This window comes from Ochlerotatus camptorhynchus, unplaced genomic scaffold, assembly GCF_037179485.1.
Source record: "Ochlerotatus camptorhynchus isolate MF236.1 unplaced genomic scaffold, CSIRO-AGI_Acam_v1.1 ptg000002l, whole genome shotgun sequence".
In the NCBI taxonomy this organism is placed as follows: Eukaryota; Metazoa; Arthropoda; class Insecta; order Diptera; family Culicidae; genus Ochlerotatus; species Ochlerotatus camptorhynchus.
In genome coordinates, this window is record NW_027040494.1 from 386423 (window position 1) to 408937 (window position 22515).

At 37.3% G+C, this 22515-nt stretch overlaps 1 protein-coding gene across 1 annotated transcript in view; it reads right to left on the reverse strand.

Moving 5' to 3' along the window:
• LOC135704517 (uncharacterized) overlaps positions 1-22515 on the reverse strand; it is a 389489-nt gene that overhangs the window by 269282 nt on the left and 97692 nt on the right. The gene's annotated exons all lie outside the window — the stretch shown is intronic.

Consider the following 22515-nt stretch of genomic DNA (forward strand, 5'->3'; position numbering starts at 1 on the left):
GATATGTTTTGAGCCTGAAATTGAAACTTTAGACTAAAAGTCTCTTCTACAAAGTTGTTCCTTATAGTTAGGCCCTCATTTTTATGACAATGAATTTTAGGGTGGTTCCTATTATCATTAAAATCAAAAATCTAACTTTTTTGTTTGAATAAATTAAGGTATACATTCTTCGGCAAAGTTATAGCTGAGCTATTTTCAAGCAACTTTGTTGAAAATAACTTTTTTGTATCTCTTACATTGGTCGATTTAGAGCTATTTTCTTGAATTGAGTTAGGGTGGCTCTTAAAAAAACAGTTTTTTTGCTCTATTTTTCTTATTTAGAATTTCTCAGCAAATGTGTCTTGGGATAACTTTTAGATATTAAAAAGGCGCAAATTTTTGCTGCACAAAGTTTGTCAATATCTTTCGTCGATCAAGAGTAATTGACGTTTTTATACTAAAAATATGCACTTTTCAAATGTTAATATCTCTGGTTGGGGCAAACAAAAAAAAAGTTTATTGGCAGCATTTGAAAGAGCGTATGTTATTCTCAATAATATGAAAAACTTGGAGGTATGTTATTTTTTAAACTCGTATAAAATCAATTTGAATTAATTCATATTTTTTACTATATTTGAGTATATCTTTTTTTATTAGAAGAGATACAGGCAACAAATTCAGCAATAAAACATTCGTCTTAAAGAGTTTTAAAAGTCTCTAGAAAATGACTTTCATGATAAATTTCAAATAAAAAAGTTATTGGCAAAAGATGGATTTCATAGGACCACTCTAATGACAAATTTATATAAAATGAGATAGTACATTTGTTTCAATATTTGGACATTTAGTGTCTTCGAAGAAGTTTTTGTTCTTAAAAATTCCCTTCTTTTGGTGTTTGCAGACGTCAGGGTGGTCCTCAAATTAGGGAATTTTTAAAACTAACTTTTTTGTTCTACAAAATATAAACATGTGTTGTTCAAAAAAGTTGTAGTTAAGTTACTTGAAAGCAACTTTGTCGAAGAAATTTTTTTTCTATCTCTTAACGTTCTCATTTTAGAGTAATTTTTCGGAGTTGACTAAGGGTGTTCCTGGAAAAAATAGTTTTTTAGCAATAACTTTTGTATTTGAAAATTCTCATGAAAGTTATCTTCTAGAGCATTTTTAAACTCTTAAAGACGAATGTTTTATAGCTGAATTTGTTGCCTGTATCTCTTCTAATAAAAAAGATATACTCAAATAAAGTAAAAAATATGAATAAATTCAAATTGATTTTATACGAGTTTAAAAAATAACATACCTCCAATTTTTTCATATTATTGAGAATAGCATACGCCTTTTCAAATGCTGCAAAAAAACTTTTTTTTGTTTGTCCAAACCAGAGATATTACCATTTGAAAAATGCATATTTTTAGTATACAAACGTCAATAACTCTTGATCGGCGAAAGGTATTGACAAGCTTTGTGCAGCAAAAATTTGCGCCTTTTTAATATCTAAAAGTTATCTCAAGACACCTTTGCTAAGAAATTCGAAATAAGAAAAATAGAGCATAAAAACTGTTTTTTTAAGAGCCACCCTAACTCAATTTAAGAAAATAGCTCTAAATCGGCCAATTTAAGAGATACAAAAAAGTTATTATCAACAAATTTGCTTGAAAATAGCTCAGCTATAACTTTGCCGAAAAATGTATACCTTAATTTATTCAAACAAAAAAGTTAGATTTTTGATTTTAATGATAATAGGAACCACCCTAGAATTCATTGTCATAAAAATGAGGGCCTAACTATAAGGAACAACTTTGTAGAAGAGACTTTTAGTCTAAAGTTTCAATTTCAGGGTCAAAACATATCATTCCAGCTAAATCTGCATTCTGTACCACTGTGCGTTCGTGGTTCGAGTCCAGTCGGCAATCTGTTTCCTATTTTTTTCGAGATAACTAATGTCGTTTTCGTTTTTGCGGTGTAGCAACACCGGTGCTACACTGCCGTACACCGAAATAATTTAGGGTGTAGATATAGGATGCACCTTTGTTTGTAAACAAATGATGTTGAGCTTTCAAAGACTGGCGCTTATTCCTGCTTACACTACACCGGTGCTACACCGCAAAAACGAAAACGACATAATTTACCTCACTAATACACTCAACATTTTTCGGTCTCCAATTTTCTTGCATTGGACCGCAGCTAGGTATATCGCATCCTTGGTTCATGCGGTCTCCACTAACATCCTCTGATGATGATTCCCACATAATTGTAAGCGAATCTTACATCCCGCGGTTGGGTGTAGAAAAGATGAAAGCAGCCGCGGAAAAATGCTTTCCTTCGAATGCGAAAAAAGAGTTTGAGATTTTTTCGAAAGCATTTAACAGGAAATTTCTAAAATCCCAACGGAAGCGCGACCGCTTTGAGAAGGACCATTCAGATTAGTTAGAGGAATTTGCAATACCACCATCTGATGCACCTTGGCTGCTAGGAAAATCTGAAAAATCTTTTGAAGAATGCAGTGATCGATCGAAGCGGCGCCGTACTGAGGAAATTAGAGCAAAATATTCGTCAAATCAGTTAAGCTTTGCTGTGGAAATGAGTTTGCGTTCCGACCACAATTAAAAAGCAGCAAATTTAATTAAACAGGCTATTGATCTTATCAACCAAACCACTCAAATCACACCTGAGAAGGCGTTGTCAATTTTAGTGATGGCAAAACTGACGAGATATAGTTACAACATTATTAGGGAACCAGTAAAAGACAGGTATTAAGTTTAAAATAAGGAGTTTGTATGTAAAATACAATGGTTTTATTATTTCAGGTACCCACCGTACTACCAAGTACAAAGAGCCAAAAAGGAATGTTATCCTCCGCAAAACGCATTTTTTGCATTGATCTCCAGGCTATTCTAAATAAAACCGCTGAAAGGTTACTGCTGCTGCTAGAAAGTACTATTGAACCCCGATTACAACATGGTAAGGAGGAGCATTTGACTTTGATTGCCAAGTGGGGTTGTGATGGTGCTTCGGGACTCACAGAGTACAAGCAAAAATTCCAAATCGATGTAAATAGAGATTCCAATTTTGTTTTTTCATCATTTGTTCCATTGCGGTTGCTAGATGATTGGAACATAGAGGACATTATATGGGATAATGATCGACCAGGATCATCATATTGGTGTATACCGCTTCATTTACATTTTTGCGCAGAAACTGATGAAGTGATTCAAATCGAAGTTAGCCGTATCGAAAGCGAAATTAGTGCATTGAAACCTTATGAGGGGATGGTGAAGAGCAGCAAAATCGTCGTTTCGTTTTCTCTTTTCCTCACAATGATCGACGGAAAATGTGTCAATACTTTAACCAATACAAGTTCTGCCCAACGGTGTTATGCTTGTTAGGCAAAGATTTCGGAATTCAATGATATAGAAAAAATGCAAAACTTAGAAGTAAATGAAGACTATCTAAACTACGGAATCTCTTCGCTGCACGGTTGGATACGCTGCTTTGAGTGCATGATCCACATTGCGTATCGCCTGAGTTTCAAACGCTGGAGAAAATCTGGATTTGAAACGCAGTTCGAGGCGAACAAGAAAATAATTCAGGCAAGCTTCAAGAGCGAAATGGGTCTGATTGTCGACAAACCGAAGCCAGGAGGATTTGGCAACAGCAATGACGGCAATACAGCTCGTAGATTTTTTGCCAATCCTAAAGTCAGTTCCGAAATCACAGGAGTAGATTTGGAGTTGATTACAAGCTTCGGAACATTCTTATTGCAATTTCTTGTTCCCAGCAAATAGACCCAGCTAAATTCAAAATTTACTGTGTTGATATCGCAAAGCGCTACGTAGAGTTGTACATATCATGCCGATATAAGCATTAACTTCTTCAGAGGATCATCACCGATCGTTTCAAACAAGTTTTTCACTCTCATTGGTGGAAAAATTACAGAACAGCGAACGAAATAAAATCGATTGCTTGTTAATCGAGTAATTAAAAAATGGGACATCTCTGATTTTGGTGTGATTGTTTTGATAAAAAAGCGCGCGAAATTTCATCTCTACCGAGGGGGCAGAGATGAAATACTAAATTACTTTGCATACTGGGGGTATTCATTGGATGAAAGGGACCGTGAAAGAGGACACTAAAATTGAAAGTTTTTCTTCCGACAGTTTCATCTTAGTATTCATCTTTGCTTGAAGTATGTCTCCAAGTCTACAGGCAAACTCTGAAAATCGTTAACTTCGCGTATGAAGTAACATAAAAACACTTTGAATGTAACAACTCAAGGCGGGAGTAGCCGTCAACAATGCTGATGATGGTACAGCACGCAACAACCACCCTACTGCTTTCTCTCTGATATGATCACGTTGGTCATGACGATAGTTGTCAACACAATAGTTGGGTAAAGAAGAACTGCATTACAACACACCATCGACTGGAAATGCTCTCGCAACGTGGGGCTTTAGGTAGTGATGAAAACGTCGCTAGAACTATTCCACAGCCGCAGTCAGTTTATGAGCAAAAAGAGGGACGCACATTTTTGCCTGTAGACTTGGAGACATATTTCAAGTCTCCGCGTACATCGTACGGGTTAGGCAAAAATGTGCGTCTATCTTTAAAAACTGTCGCATTAATGGCCCTTCGCTCATTTTCAACTTCTATTCAATTTTCATACTGCCGTACTCTAACGGAACTATCCACCTACCCTCTTCTAAAGATCATTCTCTAGCTAATAAATCATCACACTAAAGCTTCATGTTAGCATTTCCAACCAACTCTAAAACTGAGTGTTCACTCGGGTGTAGACAGATGCACGCCACTCTCGATGTGTGTCACGTGATCGTCTGTTTACTCGGCAGCAACCATTGAGTGGTTCTCCTCTTTGTTCTTTGTTCTTTCGGTCTATACGTCATCGACTTTGGAAAACAACCGTTTCGTGATGAGTGTGTGACTGCTGACCACGTTATGCGTCCATTGCATGCAAGCACTCTGCCCCCCGTTGGCAATACTGCCATACAATAAAACCGCTAGAAGCGGATCCCGCTCTGATGGTGGGGGCTTATTGGATAGCGGAAGATACAGTTTTTTTTTTTTTTTTTTAACTCTTTATTTGTTCCAAATTCAAAATAAATTACATTTCATTTTAACCTAGGTGCTCCAGTTACTGCAGTAACGTACCAGCCTTAATTGTTATGATATATATCTATTTTTTTTTACATTGTTCATGTCTTGGCAATTCAGTATTTTAAACAGGTTTTTTAACCTGCATGTCAGTATAACAATTGATATTTTAAAACTAAAAACTAAAACTAAATCTTATCTAAGTATAAAGGGAATTAATCGTTGCAATTGAGGATTGCAACGATTTTTGCCTGAAATTATTAATTATTTTGTTGGACATTTGTGCTAAAGTCTCAACATTCGAAATTCTATGTACTTCGGTTGTACTGTACCAGGGAGGCAACTTCAAAATCATTTTCAGAATTTTGTTCTGAATCCTTTGAAGTGCTTTTTTCCTGGTAGTGCAGCAACTAGACCATATTGGCACAGCGTAAAGCATGGCCGGTCTAAAAACTTGTTTAAATATTAGAAGTTTATTCGTCAGGCAAAGTTTGGATTTTCTGTTTATAAGAGGATACAAACATTTAATATATTTGTTACATTTGGCTTGAATGCCCTTAATGTGATCTTTAAAAGTTAATTTTTGGTCAAGTATTAATCCAAGATATTTCACTTGGTTTGACCAGGAAATTGGAACTCCGTTCATAATGACATTGTGACTACTACTAGGTTTCAAAAACGAAGCTCTAGGCTTATGTGGAAATATTATAAGTTGAGTTTTGGAAGCGTTGGGAGAAATCTTCCATTTTTGCAAATAAGAAGAGAAAATATCTAAACTTTTCTGCAGTCTGCTGCAAATAACACGAAGACTTCTTCCTTTAGCGGAAATGCCTGTGTCATCAGCGAACAAGGATTTGTGGCAACCCTGAGGCAAATCAGGGAGGTCCGAAGTGAAAATGTTATACAATATAGGCCCAAGAATGCTACCCTGAGGAACTCCTGCCCTAACAGGTAGTCGATTAGATTTGGAATTTTGATAATTTACTTGAAGAGTTCTGTCAGTTAAATAATTTTGAACTAATTTCATAATATAAAGTGGAAAATTAAACTTTTTCAATTTAGCAATCAAACCTTCATGCCAAACACTGTCGAATGCTTTTTCTATGTCTAGAAGAGCAACTCCAGTTGAGTGGCCTTCAGATTTGTTTGAACGAATTAAATTGGTAACTCTTAAGAGTTGATGAGTAGTTGAATGCCCATGGCGAAATCCAAACTGCTCATCTGCAAAAATTGAGTTCGTATTGATGTGAAGCATCATTCTATTCAAAATTATCTTTTCAAAAAGTTTACTTATTGAAGAAAGCAAACTTATTGGACGGTAGCTAGAAGCTTCAGCTGGATTTTTATCCGGCTTCAAAATTGGAACAACTTTTGCATTTTTCCATTTATCAGGAAAGTATGCCAAATGGAAACATCTGTTAAATAATTTTACCAAGAAAGACAAGGTACTCTCTGGGAGTTTTTTGATGAGGATATAGAAAATTCCATCATCACCTGGAGCTTTCATATTTTGAAAATTTTTAGTTATAGACCTTACTTCGTCCAAATCAGTCCCCCAGGAATCATCAAAAATATTTTCCCGAGAGAAAATATTCAGAAAATCCCGAGCAACCTGATCCTCAATAGGACTAGTAAGACCCAAACTGAAATTATGGGAACTCTCGAATTGCTTAGCAAGTTTCTGAGCTTTTTCCAAATTTGTGATCAAAATTTTACCACCTTCTTTAAGCGCTGGAATAGGCTTTTGAGGTTTTTTCAAAATTTTTCGGAAGATACAGTGTTTATTGTGTTGTACCTTTTTACTATAGTTTTACGATGTTTTGTATAGTTATCAGAAATTCCAGCTCTCTAAAGTTTGTTTTTTAATTATAGTCAATTTAACACTCGTGGGTCATTCGTGACTTGTCCGGGGGTAAGATTTGGACTCGTGATTTTGGCGTGAGAGGTATGGATGTTAATCACTACGCCGGGGTCGCCCCCACTCTGTAAAGTTAATTCGAATGAGCCTTATCAAATAAATTAATAAACAGATTGAAACTAATTTAATTGATTATGATGATAAAGCGCAAAGGATGCTAATAGGTCGCAAGTCTTCTAACGTATTCAACTGTATCGAAATAAAATGCTTCATAATTCAGTTCCCTTGATCTCGTTGAACCGGAAGTTTGAATATTGTTACAGAAAAACTATTTCTGAAAGCGTAGATGATTTCCTTTGGTTTGTTTTTTCCGTCGATCTTTTTTTCCGTGCTGAGCACCAATGCTACCGACGTGCCAGGAAGGCAGCTCCCACACCTGGACCCTACCTATCGACCCATCAACTCATGAACCGGGGACCAACGGCTTTACTTTCCATCCGAAGGAAGGCGTGATCAGAGATGTTATGCCTCAGAACATCCCGGCGGCGCCGACTGGGATTGAACCCAGGCCTGCTGGGGTGAGAGGTAATCACGCTTACCACTACACCACCGGCGCCGTTGCGTAGATGATTTCATCACCTGTAAAATTATTCAAAATTATTGTTTGACCTATTCCTAGTAGATGTTTCCACAATCCTTTAGACGTAACCTTCGGATCAAGGCGAGAAGCAAAATAATTCTGTTTTGCTGTACTAGCTCAATTGGTCAGCGGTAAGTCAGAGGGGACTAAGCAGCAAAATTATTTAAAAAAAAATTAGATGATAGCAAGAGATCAAGAGTTTTCTCAGCTACATTGCACTTTTGTTCGTTTTTCTCGACTCCTGTCCGACTGCACACCGACCAATTGATATCATTCTTTACCGGCTTTCCAAAAGACTACTGTAGCAGCAGAAGCACAGTAAGTACATCTGATTGAACCTAACTGACATGAAGCGGATGGGATCAGCATGACCGTACAAGGTTGGGATAACTAATCTATTCTCCGTGTGCACGTACAGTTGAAACAGTATTTTCAAGATCAATATCGGTACCGGCCTCGTCCTTATGGAATTTTGGGAGGATAAGGATTATTACTTCAACATCCTTTGTTAATAGCGACAGACCAAGTATTCCTCTACATTTATACAGTTATCACAGGAAGGACAATTATAGAATACTGGGATAGAGATGAATGAGATATATATTCGCTTTGGAAAGTGAAGCAACGTTTTAAAGTATGCCATACAAATGATGTGATGATCCTACCCTATCAACTCAGTAATCTAAAGGCTCTAGAGATTGAACCCACGATCTTCTGCTCAGTAAGCAGAACCGGTCACTATTTAGGGCCCCTCACATCACATCAAACCACTGCAACCGACACTAGTTCATGCCAGAGCTTAACATTATTGACTGCCTAGGCTGAGTGTGAAAGCACTGCACTATTCAATCCATTGCTCTGTGCAGACCGTTTGTACCAAACGGTAAAGGACGAGGTAATGAAAGAGTCACTCACGAGCAGGCGACGCACACCGCTTGCCTTCGCTCACACAGCATGTAATTGAGTCATTTTTCCATATAAAATGTACGCTCAGTCATTCAAAACAAATATTGGGTACCATCACGGCAGAATAAACGTGTTGACTGAGCTACTGACTGAGTGCTCGGCTGTCAGTGACTCGTTTACCTCTCAATCATTCAGACTCTCACTAGGCAGTGAATGATGAGGCAGATGGCAGTTCATATTCATATCAAAATGACTCAATGAACCTGACTAGTGCGCAAAATTTTTTCACAACACATTAGGATATTTATTTATTTATTTATCCTTCGTAACTTAAGACCTTTCTTTTTTACGTAAGACTACGTCTTTTGGGAAGAGTGCCAATTCAGGGAAATGCAACGAAAATTGGTAAGACTTTAAATTCTAATAACTTGGCCAATAATCAATGGATTTCGATGATTTGTATGTCGATCGATTCACCAGTGTTATAAGATTTGCGTGATTTGTCACACATTGTAATTATTCAATATTTAAAGAGTTAACAATGAAGAAATATGGAAATATGGAAATATTCAATTTCCCATGCATTTTTCTTCGACCGCAAGGTGCTCAACCCTTACACAGCCATCAGAAAGATGTTCCCTAACGACACAAGCTGAAGCCGCACAATCATTCAATGTTGCAGGTTGCACGTTGGACGGTTCGACTCCGGATGGCCACTATGTTCCGTGGGTTATCTTTGACAAACACGTACCTAAAATTCAGTCGAACATCCAGCATATCGGAGCAGAATTTGAACATTGCAATAAGCAGGAATTGTTCAATTTATCAGTCACCCTTAAAAATGGGATGAAAACAAGCGGTCTTTTTCAACGCTGGCAATAAATCTTTACATATGAGCTCTAGTTTATTGCAAATAAAACTGAACCGTCCTCAAAAGTGCAAAACTTGTGTAATAGTGCGTGATTAGCTTGTTTTGTTTTGATGCTTTCGGCAAGCAAGGAATAAGCTTCATGTGCCAAAGATTCCGATAATCGATTTTGATAGAATTTACACCTACCAGAGCGCGGTCCGACCGGAATCTAATTTTTATTCCTGTGAGCTGCTCCTCAAAAGCGCAGTTCCACAGCTTACCTCGTTGCGAGCTACCTTGTCATCACACTATGGGGTTATTTGGGGTATTTTTTTGGAAACTGTTTTATCTCACTACATTTATGGCGTCTTTTTGAACCATAGTGGGGTGCAAATCAAAACTTTTTTTGATGACGTAGTGTCAAGTTTCGAACGCTTATAATAAGGTCATTTATTAATGAAAATTAATTTTAACTTCACCATTTTATTCAGGTTAACTGTAAGATTTGTTTGATATAAATATGCTAGTTGGTTATTAATGGTTGATTATTGAAAACGGATGAAACCTCTATAAAACTGTAAATGTTACTTGGGATGTGTCAATGGCGGCCTCGTTTCAACGAGAATTACTCAAGGAAGTGCACAAAAGGTGTGGATTTCCCATAGTAATTCCTGTACAAATTTCAAGTGGTCTGTGCACAGTTAAATGAGTTAAAATTTGGCAAGGATGATCAGGACCTGATTTGGAACACTGCACAGTGGGGAATGGCTGGCCATTAGACAAAATTGAAAAATTTGCATTTCTTCCTCCATTCTATTTTTTCTATCATTATATACTATTGACCCGTTCAAATCCAAAGTTTGAACGCCATACGAGAAAATTTGAATTTTTTATGCATTTTTAAAGTTGGTCACCTTGAACATTTTTCATATTTTTTCGAAAAAAAACGGCATTACTACTCAATCAACTGGAGGTTTAACGGTAGCTTGGATTATGGTGACATCTGAGAGAAAGTTGTTTTAAAAACAATGCATAACAAATTTGTTTCATTAATTTTTGTAGAATCTTATTAAAGTAGGCCTAAATCTTTATTTGATTAAAAAAACAGTGAATTTTCCATATAAATGAAGCTTCAAAGTTATGAAGCCAGGGTTTGCCATGGTTGACACCAGTTGTGAAAGGTAGTTTAAAATGTAAGGTTTCGAATGAGCATAACCTGATCTTGCGCAGACTTGCGCAGGATGCTGATAGTGCGAAATGAAAAAAGTGTTTGTACTCAGGTGGAATTCTACAATTTTGAATTAGAATCACGATCAGCAGATTGGTTGATTGATCATTGCGTCTGTTTGAAAAAGCACTCAAACCATCACTTATGAAATGTTTTTTTCAATAAGGCCATCATAAATTCAATGGTGTCTTCTTATTGCTTATAATTTTTATGATTATATACTCATTCAAAGTTTCATATTTCTTGAACTAACTTGTTTTACAATAATTTTCGTTAAACATGTTACTAACGAATGGACTCAAGGAACCTCAGTACTTGTTTAATCTAAAGGAAACGGACAAAAAAGAAAACAGATTTACGAAACGATGAAACAACAAGAATCGCTACACGCAAACCAAAAATCTATTACAATGGATGTTAGTTTCGTTTCCTATCATCCACTGTTCATGAACATCGCAACGAATTTTAGAAATTGACCATGCAGGTGATGTAATGTTTTTTTTTTGTCTTTTTTATTTCGTGTTCTATCTACGCTTTCGACCATACCAGTAAGCTTGTAGAACGACGCACATTGTCGAACATTGTAGAACGATGCACACACTTGCCTCGAATCTCTCCAGCAGAAAAAGCATACGAAGTCGAGTATGCGAGAAAATGAGCACTTCATGTTTGCTCTTAAGTGCACCCCACACGACAGAAGTTTTGTCAATGTTTCCATCAATAATTTTATGTTAATATTTTCTACAATATTTTCTGGGGTTCATCAATACAGGGTCGCTCCTCGCTAACATTTATGTATCCAATGGAATATTGCGAGTCAAATCACAACCACCTTGACAAAAGTTGCCAAGAAACAAGCACCATCTGCTGCTGTAGTCAAACAGAAGGAGATAATGAGGGGAAATATTGAAACATGAAATCAAACTTTTCTAATTTTACGTCAATATGTTCATCAATATTTCCGTCGTCAATATTTGTATCAATATGATTGTCAATACTCTTGAGTATTGACAATATTTTTGCCCATGTGATGCTTGCTTAAGGCTATCCATATTCAGAAGCATAGAAAGAGCAGTGGAGAAAGCACAGGTCTGATAATCGCAACGTTCCACAGTGGTCCAGAATGCAGATTTATGGAATGATATGTTTTGAGCCTGAAATTGAAACTTTAGACTAAAAGTCTCTTCTACAAAGTTGTTCCTTATAGTTAGGCCCTCATTTTTATGACAATGAATTTTAGGGTGGTTCCTATTATCATTAAAATCAAAAATCTAACTTTTTTGTTTGAATAAATTAAGGTATACATTCTTCGGCAAAGTTATAGCTGAGCTATTTTCAAGCAACTTTGTTGAAAATAACTTTTTTGTATCTCTTACATTGGTCGATTTAGAGCTATTTTCTTGAATTGAGTTAGGGTGGCTCTTAAAAAAACAGTTTTTTTGCTCTATTTTTCTTATTTAGAATTTCTCAGCAAATGTGTCTTGGGATAACTTTTAGATATTAAAAAGGCGCAAATTTTTGCTGCACAAAGTTTGTCAATATCTTTCGTCGATCAAGAGTAATTGACGTTTTTATACTAAAAATATGCACTTTTCAAATGTTAATATCTCTGGTTGGGGCAAACAAAAAAAAAGTTTATTGGCAGCATTTGAAAGAGCGTATGTTATTCTCAATAATATGAAAAACTTGGAGGTATGTTATTTTTTAAACTCGTATAAAATCAATTTGAATTAATTCATATTTTTTACTATATTTGAGTATATCTTTTTTTATTAGAAGAGATACAGGCAACAAATTCAGCAATAAAACATTCGTCTTAAAGAGTTTTAAAAGTCTCTAGAAAATGACTTTCATGATAAATTTCAAATAAAAAAGTTATTGGCAAAAGATGGATTTCATAGGACCACTCTAATGACAAATTTATATAAAATGAGATAGTACATTTGTTTCAATATTTGGACATTTAGTGTCTTCGAAGAAGTTTTTGTTCTTAAAAATTCCCTTCTTTTGGTGTTTGCAGACGTCAGGGTGGTCCTCAAATTAGGGAATTTTTAAAACTAACTTTTTTGTTCTACAAAATATAAACATGTGTTGTTCAAAAAAGTTGTAGTTAAGTTACTTGAAAGCAACTTTGTCGAAGAAATTTTTTTCTATCTCTTAACGTTCTCATTTTAGAGTAATTTTTCGGAGTTGACTAAGGGTGTTCCTGGAAAAAATAGTTTTTTAGCAATAACTTTTGTATTTGAAAATTCTCATGAAAGTTATCTTCTAGAGCATTTTTAAACTCTTAAAGACGAATGTTTTATAGCTGAATTTGTTGCCTGTATCTCTTCTAATAAAAAAGATATACTCAAATAAAGTAAAAAATATGAATAAATTCAAATTGATTTTATACGAGTTTAAAAAATAACATACCTCCAATTTTTTCATATTATTGAGAATAGCATACGCCTTTTCAAATGCTGCAAAAAAACTTTTTTTTGTTTGTCCAAACCAGAGATATTACCATTTGAAAAATGCATATTTTTAGTATACAAACGTCAATAACTCTTGATCGGCGAAAGGTATTGACAAGCTTTGTGCAGCAAAAATTTGCGCCTTTTTAATATCTAAAAGTTATCTCAAGACACCTTTGCTAAGAAATTCGAAATAAGAAAAATAGAGCATAAAAACTGTTTTTTTAAGAGCCACCCTAACTCAATTTAAGAAAATAGCTCTAAATCGGCCAATTTAAGAGATACAAAAAAGTTATTATCAACAAATTTGCTTGAAAATAGCTCAGCTATAACTTTGCCGAAAAATGTATACCTTAATTTATTCAAACAAAAAAGTTAGATTTTTGATTTTAATGATAATAGGAACCACCCTAGAATTCATTGTCATAAAAATGAGGGCCTAACTATAAGGAACAACTTTGTAGAAGAGACTTTTAGTCTAAAGTTTCAATTTCAGGGTCAAAACATATCATTCCAGCTAAATCTGCATTCTGTACCACTGTGCGTTCGTGGTTCGAGTCCAGTCGGCAATCTGTTTCCTATTTTTTTCGAGATAACTAATGTCGTTTTCGTTTTTGCGGTGTAGCAACACCGGTGCTACACTGCCGTACACCGAAATAATTTAGGGTGTAGATATAGGATGCACCTTTGTTTGTAAACAAATGATGTTGAGCTTTCAAAGACTGGCGCTTATTCCTGCTTACACTACACCGGTGCTACACCGCAAAAACGAAAACGACATAATTTACCTCACTAATACACTCAACATTTTTCGGTCTCCAATTTTCTTGCATTGGACCGCAGCTAGGTATATCGCATCCTTGGTTCATGCGGTCTCCACTAACATCCTCTGATGATGATTCCCACATAATTGTAAGCGAATCTTACATCCCGCGGTTGGGTGTAGAAAAGATGAAAGCAGCCGCGGAAAAATGCTTTCCTTCGAATGCGAAAAAAGAGTTTGAGATTTTTTCGAAAGCATTTAACAGGAAATTTCTAAAATCCCAACGGAAGCGCGACCGCTTTGAGAAGGACCATTCAGATTAGTTAGAGGAATTTGCAATACCACCATCTGATGCACCTTGGCTGCTAGGAAAATCTGAAAAATCTTTTGAAGAATGCAGTGATCGATCGAAGCGGCGCCGTACTGAGGAAATTAGAGCAAAATATTCGTCAAATCAGTTAAGCTTTGCTGTGGAAATGAGTTTGCGTTCCGACCACAATTAAAAAGCAGCAAATTTAATTAAACAGGCTATTGATCTTATCAACCAAACCACTCAAATCACACCTGAGAAGGCGTTGTCAATTTTAGTGATGGCAAAACTGACGAGATATAGTTACAACATTATTAGGGAACCAGTAAAAGACAGGTATTAAGTTTAAAATAAGGAGTTTGTATGTAAAATACAATGGTTTTATTATTTCAGGTACCCACCGTACTACCAAGTACAAAGAGCCAAAAAGGAATGTTATCCTCCGCAAAACGCATTTTTTGCATTGATCTCCAGGCTATTCTAAATAAAACCGCTGAAAGGTTACTGCTGCTGCTAGAAAGTACTATTGAACCCCGATTACAACATGGTAAGGAGGAGCATTTGACTTTGATTGCCAAGTGGGGTTGTGATGGTGCTTCGGGACTCACAGAGTACAAGCAAAAATTCCAAATCGATGTAAATAGAGATTCCAATTTTGTTTTTTCATCATTTGTTCCATTGCGGTTGCTAGATGATTGGAACATAGAGGACATTATATGGGATAATGATCGACCAGGATCATCATATTGGTGTATACCGCTTCATTTACATTTTTGCGCAGAAACTGATGAAGTGATTCAAATCGAAGTTAGCCGTATCGAAAGCGAAATTAGTGCATTGAAACCTTATGAGGGGATGGTGAAGAGCAGCAAAATCGTCGTTTCGTTTTCTCTTTTCCTCACAATGATCGACGGAAAATGTGTCAATACTTTAACCAATACAAGTTCTGCCCAACGGTGTTATGCTTGTTAGGCAAAGATTTCGGAATTCAATGATATAGAAAAAATGCAAAACTTAGAAGTAAATGAAGACTATCTAAACTACGGAATCTCTTCGCTGCACGGTTGGATACGCTGCTTTGAGTGCATGATCCACATTGCGTATCGCCTGAGTTTCAAACGCTGGAGAAAATCTGGATTTGAAACGCAGTTCGAGGCGAACAAGAAAATAATTCAGGCAAGCTTCAAGAGCGAAATGGGTCTGATTGTCGACAAACCGAAGCCAGGAGGATTTGGCAACAGCAATGACGGCAATACAGCTCGTAGATTTTTTGCCAATCCTAAAGTCAGTTCCGAAATCACAGGAGTAGATTTGGAGTTGATTACAAGCTTCGGAACATTCTTATTGCAATTTCTTGTTCCCAGCAAATAGACCCAGCTAAATTCAAAATTTACTGTGTTGATATCGCAAAGCGCTACGTAGAGTTGTACGCGTGGTTTTACACGCCGTCGTCGATGCACAGAATTTTTAATCATGGGCATAGCATTGTTCAGGCGGTGATATTGCCGATTGGAAGAATGACGGAGGAGGCTCAAGAAAAATGTAACAAAGTCATTAAAAACACTATAGAGCATTTCACTCGGAAGGATAAGCGTGAAAACACAAATCGGGATATTATTAATCGACTTCTTATCACCACCGATCCAATGGTTAACTCTTATTATGAGAAGGAAAAACATAATTTTAAAAGTCTACCAGAGGAAGTTAAATTTCTGATGAAGACAAAAACTGACTCAAGCGAAATGGTACCAGAAGATGATGATGATGATGATGATGACGATGATGATGATGACGATGATGATGATGATGAAGAAGCAGAAGAAGAAGAAGAAGAAGAAGAAGAAGAAGAAGAAAAAGAAAAATAAAAAGAAGAAGAAGAATATGATGATGCTGATGATGAGGAAGAAGTTTAAGTAGAAGGAAAATACAAATTTGACCAATTGTGATTTTTAATTTGTGCTGTTTTTTTATAATAACTTTATTGTTAGGGATATTTTAAGCAAATAATAAAAAATCATGTTTTCTTAGCATTGTTTAAAAATAAAAATCTTCATTGTATGAATTGTTTCATGACCATCATTCACAGTTACAACGTATAAAAAAATTAACATAAAAAAAAACACACAAAATCGTTTAGAACGTAAAAAATACCAGTTATAATGCAAAACTGATGACATATTTGGATTCAGCGCCCCAAAATTACCCAATAATCATGATTTTTTTCATAATTTGGAGAATTATTTGCTTGGCCAGACTTTGTTTACGTATTGGGTCAATTTCGGTCATGGAAACCTAAGCATGTGGCATTATTGTTGTGTTACAACCATGTGTAGAAAAGAGGGGTACTTAAAAAAAGTTACGTGTTAGTGAAAAACAATATTCTAGACATTAATTTAGGAGACCATCAGAAAGCCACAAATGGTAAAATTTGTCTGCCATAGAAAGTCGTGTTGCACAGTGTTATTAAAAAAAATCAATAGTTTCAACTATAATCGTTCTTAAATGTTTCTGGGCTCCCTATTGTGATACATATTACTCGAAAGTATACAAAACCACTGTTAGTTGACCCTTCTATTTAACATTTTCTGATGAAACCACTCACCAATTAGATTTAAGAAACATTTGATTAATTTTAAAAATCCATTCGTCACCCATTTATGTCTTTAAACACGAATACTAGAACTAACCCAACACACCGTACGCTTGCCCACACTCCCACAAAGTTGATCGGAACAGTAATAGTTAGAGAGTGTGGCAATTCACTTACCGAACTCTGTTGATTATGTTCGTTTGACTGGCTTTCCCACAGTTCGTGCATTTGTACCACCACCAGCTTGCCAACTAACAGCAGAGAGCAGTCCACAACACTGCATCCCAAAAACGGCATTCGTCCAATACGAACACGAACGAATAGCTAGGTAGGTGGTACGTAGCATGCACTGCACACCGAGCCAAACGATAAAGTCAATCGACTATGCACCCAGCAGGTGCAGTATTGAAACATTTTCCGACCCACCGACTTCCAACGTCCAACTTGTATCTGGCACCCAGTCAGCAGCATCCAAAAACGATAGCGACGACGACGACAACGACCGACGTATCAAATAGGTGTTACAGCCCGAGGAAAACTCAAATGCGGCGGCGGGAAAATTCGTTACCCTTTTCCATGTTTTCCATGCTTTAGCTCTCCACCACGTGATGATGATGGTGATGGTGATTGTGGTGGTCGGTGGTTGGTGATTGGAATATTGGAATCCACACACAAAACCGTGCGGCTGGAACAACACTGTCGTTGTTGTGGAAAATGAGACAGTAGCGGGCCCACCATCACCGCCATGCTCGCTCAGTCTCAGTCGTGCTCGTTGTCTGTTTGTTTATGGTGCATTCCAATGTTGTGAGATAGGTGCATACACATACGGGCTTCGATCGGTGCATGTGCATTGCCTGGCGGATTCATCGATCACGAATGGGGGAAAGGATGCGGTATTTTCATTGCATATTTCGAGTGTGTAAAATGATTTTAATTGAATTGATTTACGATTCATGATGAAAGTGAGATTCAATGTCCGCCGGGTAGCAAAAGCTGGTACCTGAAGATGCGGGTAGGTGAGCCTTTATGTGTGAGTGTATGAGTGAGTGAGTGAGTGAGTGTGATATTGAGGGCAAACAGTGCTGTCGAAACTATAATAAATGGCAGAGCAGGAGACCGACTAGCGAGGAGCCAGTGCTGCTCAAGTACTGTTAAATTTTATGGTCGAGAGCAAAGGTAATAAAGTTACACACGCAGGATGACAATAATTTTATTATATGAGAGTAAAATTTAGCTAGGTGGGGTCAGGTGGGATGGTGCCGTCGATGTTGGTAGCCGGTAATTGACTGGCTTAATGGTTTGGCTAACGATTGCAATACCATTAATTGGTTTGTGGTCAAACTGTAAGTGGATACATTTCATTAGGAATCGAAGCGGAATTTGTTTTCCTTCCTCTGGCTGTTGAGAGATATACATATTTCAAGATGTAGGTGACCGCTATGAAATTAAGAAATGATGTTTAGAGTAACGTATTTCTGAAGTTAAGAGACTTTTATAGTGATTTCTTACATTTTCTTCACTAAATTAACAAGCATCCACGTGGGGTCTTTCTTTGCCAATATTTCAGTTAATCATGAGGCAAAGGGTAACGGCGCCGGTGGTGTAGTGGTAAGCGTGATTACCTCTCACCCCAACAGGCCTGGGTTCAATCCCAGTCGGCGCCGCCGGGATGTTCTGAGGCATAACATCTCTGATCACGCCTTCCTTCGGATGGGAAGTAAAGCCGTTGGTCCCCGGTTCATGAGTTGATGGGTCGATAGGTAGGGTCCAGGTGTGGGAGCTGCCTTCCTGGCACGTCGGTAGCATTGGTGCTCAGCACGGAAAACAAGATCGACGGAAAAAACAAACCAAAGGAAAAAAAAAAAATGAGGCAAAGGTCATTAAAACAGCATATGTGAACTGGAATAAGGGCTATAAAGTCCTACGAAATATCATTCGCAACATTCGTAAAAGTCGTCAAATCAAATTTTGGGGTGATATATGACAAAATTTGATTCTGGATCTGTATTATGGACTCTGATTACCTTTACGGATGTTCCGGGTCTTCCCGTGTACTACTCCATGCCCCTCCGAGAGTTACATAATGGTTCCATATCAAAATTCAGTACAATGGAAGCTCTTGTAGAAGTTTCATGAAATGATCTTTTTTACGGATGTTTCGAATTACCCGGAAGACCACCCATGATCTTCTGAGTCCATATTCCGACCTCAAATCCAATTTCATTTATGTAGCGTACGATTCCGTACGCGTACAAGAGATATTAGAAATCACAATGATCTAGAATCGGTTCTTTAATTGATGTTTCGGATCGTCCCGAATGCCATCCTGTGGTCCAGAGTCCAGTTCTAGAGTCCAGTTCCGATCAGGTTCATGAAATTACCACTTTTATCGATATCCTGGATCTTCCGGAGGTTCAAAAGCAATCGTAGAGTTCATGGAACAGTTTTATGAGTTGATCATATAGCTCTCAGAATACATAAAGCCCGAGTCAAAGTAAATTTGGACGCATTCAAGTGATCATAACTCAAGAATTAAACAACATACACGATTGATCAAAACGTCAAACAAAAAGGTTTTTATTCAGCTTTCAAACGAAGTATAACAAGTTATTACATTTAACCGTTTCGAACGAACTGTCTCACTTTACTTGTGATCAATGCCATCATGATCTGCACAATCGCTGGTGACACTGTACCGGCGAACTTATTCCACTTTAAACGCATTTGTTGTGCATTTGTAACTTCTTTACCGCATCCTCGAAGTTTTCGCTTGACAATTGCCCAATATTTTTCGATCGGTCTGAACTCAGGGCAATTCGGAGGATTAATATCTTTGTTTGCAGCATACACACTAATCGAGTCAGTACGGTTTTACCGAGTTTTTGAATTGCGGAACTGTTCGGTAAAAGTTTAAAAATCTGTGGAAAATTTATTAACGAGAAAATTTGTTCTGAACTTGTACATACTTAGTTCTGTTAACCCCATTTAATGATAGAAAATAAAGTTGGTCGATTTCATTGATTCCTTACGGATAACGGTCATTTGAATTTTTACCGACTTTTTCAGTAATTCAAAAACCCAGTAAAAAAATACTGACTCCTGTATAAAAATCTTAGTGTGTACCATTCTAGTGTCTCCTTAGAGTAGTGGCAGCTGACTAGATCTGGCCAAAACAGAACGTTGGTCTTGTGTTGCCGAATGAAGGATAAAATCCGCTTTTTCAGACACTCTTTAATGAAAACTCCGACGTCATTGTGTGAGATGTGATGAAAACCTTGGTTTTAAGGCCACAACTGCAGATTCCTTGCCAAATCATTAGTTTCCGAGCAAACTTATCAGCAAAAACAAATTTATACCTGGAATGGACATCCCCACGACCAGTTACCAGGTAAAATTTTCGTCCGGGGAATTGTTTATAATCCATGTTGACATATGTTTCGTCGTCCATTAAAATACAGCCATCAAATCTCGTCAAAACTCGTTCGTATAGTAATCGTGCTCGCTTTTTGGCCACTAAATTTTGTTTCAGGGAGCGATTCAGATGTTTACTGGCACGAAAAGACTTATATCCTTCTCTTGCAAGGATGTTACGCACGGTGGAAAAGTTGGAATTGTGTTTCTTTGCCATATCACGTATGGAGACACCTGGGTTGCTTTTCACGTACCTCAACACCTCCCTAGTGCCACTTTTATGATAGATGCACTTTGCTCTATCCACACTCAGACTATCCTTGTATCGTTTGATTACAAGCCTCACCGTTGACTTTGGGAATGTTAACACTTTTGCTATTTTTGAGGCAGACCACGAAGGGTTCTCTAGATTTTTGTGCACAATTAATTTTCTTTTCTCAAGTTCCATGATCCGTAATTTCGGGATGCGTCGATCAATCGAGTAAAACTTTTCACCAATTTCTTCGTCAATGAAACATCAACAAATGCCTGTCAAACGTTTTTTGTTCCAACCACCAGGGGCGCGGTGGTGTATTAAATCGTGCGTCCAGATTTACTTTGAATCGAGCTTTATTCCGATCCCAGATCCATATTAAGTCATGTAGCGTCAGTACAAATGATTTAAAATAAGTCACGAGACTGTAGAAACAATTAAATGAATTTACCTGTTTTACTCAGGGGGAACGACACTTCAGGATTATCCCATTTTTACCCAAACCTCTCATATAATTTTCAACGTGCACAAAATTTCAATCCATCCTATCTATTCTTTCTATTCCCAACTTATCCCTTCTGCATGCACACAAATTGTCAAGCAAGCCGTGCAGTTTCTCGAAGTTTTCAGGTCGACCGCGAAGCACTCTGCCATACTCACTGTCAGTTTACAACACTCTCCACAACAAACACCACGTATGTCAGCTGACCATGCCGGTAAAAAATCGGTGCGAAAACTAAAAAAAAGTTGACGGACCATTCGTCTATAGTCGGTCTCGGGGGCAAAAACATCAAGTGCATCACGGAGTAGACGGCAACGCACATCCATTTCTCGGACTCAAACCGATCGAATTCGACGGATAAGAGCCCGGGTCTCTGTGTGTTGTAGCATGGAAGTTACCGAACAGGCGCGAAGCAACTGTTGATTTCGTTCGAACTGCTGATTCTAGCCCCGGGAAAAGCCTTACCAATGAAACCCCCTACGACAAGCAGGTGGAAAAGGAATTCAGGTCGTTTTTTCCACTCGGCCCAAGTTTTACTCGTCTCTGCTGCTGGTCAAGGGTTCGGATAAGAAAGAGCTAATAGTGAAGTAAGACACCCACCGGGTGATGTATTTCGGTGCGAGAAAATTGCGGATCAAATTCCCGTCCAAATACAGCTGGGAATATTAACTGGAACCTTGTAATCCATCGCCATCACCCGTTCATCCTACTGTGCAGTTTCGACCTTTTCGGTGCGGAACCGTTTTCTGCACTTGAGCTGTGAGCTTTGATTATTATAGTTGGGCGGTGTCCCGAGCGGTGTCCATTAATTCCGTTTCGCTAAAAATCAATATGTTTGACCTCCCCCCCCCTTTGGAACAAAACGGTACACTGAAAATGACCCCCCTCTATTTATTACGCAACGCTCTATAAACCCCCCTCCCCCGCCTTTTCATTTAATTAATGTATGATTTCATTTTGTATTTTTTTTATTTTTAGGTAATTAATTATATTATTAATATTCAAAACAAAAACAAAAGATCAGCGTACCATCGTGTACCTTCTTTTCAAAAGTTCAAGATAGCAAAAATCTCAATTTATAAAATTAAAACGGATCAATTTTGTAAAGCAAGATTTAGTGATGATAGCCTTCGTAGTCGTTGCCAAAAGCGTCAAAAAAGACCTGTATTTTCAAACTTTACATCAAGAAACGAAAAAAAAAACAAAATGTTCTCTTTTTTACGCAACGCAAAGCTTTACTTCTCCTCCCCTATGTATAATTCGTAACGATATAGGTGACCCCCTCTCCCCCTATAAGCGTTACGTAATTCATGGACGCTTCATTGCAGCAAATTTTTCTTCTTTTTACACCTATCCTCTTCGCGTTCAGACTCGTATCCCTCTGAAATTTTTTAACATCCCTCACATCACATCAATTGCCTGATCTATTCCCATCTATTTTTTCTATCCCTGCTCTATTTTCGTCAACACGACACACTCAAAAAAAATCCCATCAATTATGTTTTTCCCCGAAAATCCCAAGTAATTACTAGACTGAAAAAATACATCCAAATGAGTGTCATTCCCCCTGGTTTTACTTGATGTTCCGGATCTTGCGGAAGACCATCATTTAATCCCGGAATCCACAGTCCAAATTGATTTAAAGGCTGAATAAAAGTAAATC